A 2,740-nucleotide genomic window follows, 5' to 3' on the forward strand; every position below is an offset into this window, starting at 1 on the left:
GCCCCCCGCGCTCCTCGGGGCGCCCACGACCCCGGCCACGCAGCCCCCCCACCGCATGGGCACCCTCAGCTGCAAAATAAAGAAACACAGCACAATCCCAGCATTTATGGCTTGGTGTTTTTTTTGGAAAACAGTTCATGCCGCGCGTTCCCAGGTTCCCTGGACGGCCAGTGGGGGCTCTGGGGGCACAAGCAGCCCCTGTGCTGGCAAGGGAGCTGGCAGGGCCATTCCCACCGCCCAGATCCCTGCAGCACCCGGGTCCTATTGCATTTCCAAGTAGGCACAGAGCCCTGGTAGGGATTAAAAAAAAATGCTTTGCAACCTGCCCAGGAAAGGGCTTTGTTTGTTGTTCATGAACGCTGGGCTGGGAGAAAGCCCTGGCAGGGCAGCACTGGTGCAGGTAATGCAGCCGGGCACCCTGCGCGCCCCAGGCTCCCTTGCAGCAGCTTCATCCTGCCCAAACGCCCACATCAGGGCATTTGGCCCTGGGCACCCGGCACCCGCCGCGATGGGGCCACCAGGGAGCTCCCCCCAGCATCCCACAGTGATGACAAATGAGCAGCCAGCCCAGGCAGGAGAGCTCAGGGATGCGGGAAAAGATCAGGGTGGAATAACGGTGGAAAGCAGAGAGGTGCTGAAAATCCAATGAAACATCCCAAAGCAGCAGGAATCCTGGATTAAGGCCCTGCAGGGACCTCCCTCCAACATTCCTGCCCCTCCAGCCAGGGAAACCCCACAGGGAGAGGGGGGATCAGGATGAAACAGAGGTTTCCATCACTCCACGTGCTCCCAGCAGCGACACGGAACAACAGGCTGCAACAACAGAGCAGAACAATAGACCGGAACAATAGACCCCCACCCACCTTGGCACGCGCAGCAGGTGGGACCAGCCCCACATGAGGGCAGGAGCATCCTGAACTCTGGCTGGCCCTCCTTCCATCACCAATGAACATCCATGCAGGAGAACAGCCCCAAATCCCGGGTGCTGCTCTGAGCACCAGCTCTCCCTGGCTCTCCACACACTCTGAATGCCTTGGATGCATCCAGATGGATGCATCCCCCTTGGATGTGGGAAGAGAGTTGGGATGTAAAAAAAAGCCGTGTTCATTCAGATTCTCAGTCACCCTGAAGGTGAGGGGGGGGAAAAGTAGTGGCCACGGGGGTGAGGAAAAGCAGGAAAATAGCAAGAAAATCTGCTGGCCCGGCAAAGAGCCAGTGGGGGAGCCAGGCTGGAGCAGGCACTGGTGGAAGGATCAGATCATGGGATCACACAGGGAAGAAAGGGTGCAGAAAAGCCACGACACACCAGGAGAGGAGCATTAATAGCATCAAAAACCAGAGCGCGGCAGAGCCGCAGCCAAGCGGAAGCCCGAGAAAATAATCACTTGAAAGAAAGCGAGGGCCGGGGAAGGGAGCAAAGCGCGATAAATAATTGAAGGAGATCAAAGGCGGCAGGCCTCGGAGCAGCCCTAATTGCAAAGATACACAGGGAGCTTCGGCACCTCCGCGAGCTTCCGCGTGACACACACGGGCTGATCAGAGCCCGGCTCCAGTGATGCCAGAGAAGGGCGGCAGGAAACGGGAGACAACGGGGAGCAAAGGCAAGCAGGAGCTGCATCCCCAGATTGGTTTTCCACGTATCCCATTGCTTTCTGCACCAGCGTGGGGCTTTTTGCACCCATCCTGCTGCAGCCCCCAGGGCACAAGAGTGGCCAGCGAGTCCCCAGGCCACCAAGAGCCCCGGCCACCGTGCTGTAGTGCTGCAACCTTTCCTGGCAGGGGAGATGGCAGCTCTGCGGGAGGCCCTGCACAGTAATTGCACCGCCCGAGCAGCCATCTGCTCCGGCAGCCGGGAAAAGAGCAGCCCCTTCGGTGGCCTTTCCTATCAGGCTTCCCTGCAAATGCAAACAAGTCCTCCCTCCCGCGCTCCACATCGCTCGGAGGCGCCCGGCGGGAGCTTCAGCAAATTGAGAGGAGCGAGTGCAGGGCAGTGATTTAACGAGCAGGCAAAGGAGGGAGGGAGAAGGGGCCTCTGCGAAGCGGAGATGGCAGCTCAGAGGTTTGCTGACCATCCTGCTCTCGTGTCAATCCTCCTGCGCTCTCCCCCAGGTCGCCCTGTTTTTGTTTCTCCATCTATGCAGCATCACCGAAATGCCAGCGGTGGCCACGGGACAGGCTGCTGCTGCCACCTCCCGGCTCCAGACAGAACGGGGCTCCCCGGGGACACAGCCCTGGCCGGGGTTCTGCTGCAGGATAAAGTCTCCTTGCAGCCCGCAGGAGACTCCACAATCCCATGTCACCCTTCAATCCCTCCTGCTGCACGTGCCACCTCATCGCAGGCTGCCTGGGGGACACAACTGTGCGGCTTTGCAGTGGTGGACACCGACACCCCGCCAAGCCCAGGGCGCTGAAACGCCACGAAGGGGAAGCAGCATTCCCGGAGGCAAACACGGGGTTGGAAGCCGCTGCTGCCAGGCTGCTCCCGCGGGCACTCACCCCGCAGCCCCCCAGGGCCAAGGCTGCACGAGCGCCCGGCCCCGAGCTCTGCTATTTGCTTTTCTCCTCTTCTTCATCTCCGCTCTCGCCCTCCCTCCCGCTGCCCCAGCTGCACGCAAGCAGCAGGTGGGCTCGAGTGACCTGACATCCGGCCATCTGGACCATGCTTATTTATTACTCTTAATATGCATCGCCTCTGAATCCCAGCATCTGCGCTGCAGCACGGAGCGGAGCTGCCAGAAAA

The sequence above is a fragment of the Nothoprocta perdicaria genome, unplaced genomic scaffold (assembly GCF_003342845.1).
Source record: "Nothoprocta perdicaria isolate Ctin4 unplaced genomic scaffold, notPer1 scaffold_66, whole genome shotgun sequence".
NCBI classification, from domain to species: domain Eukaryota; kingdom Metazoa; phylum Chordata; class Aves; order Tinamiformes; family Tinamidae; genus Nothoprocta; species Nothoprocta perdicaria.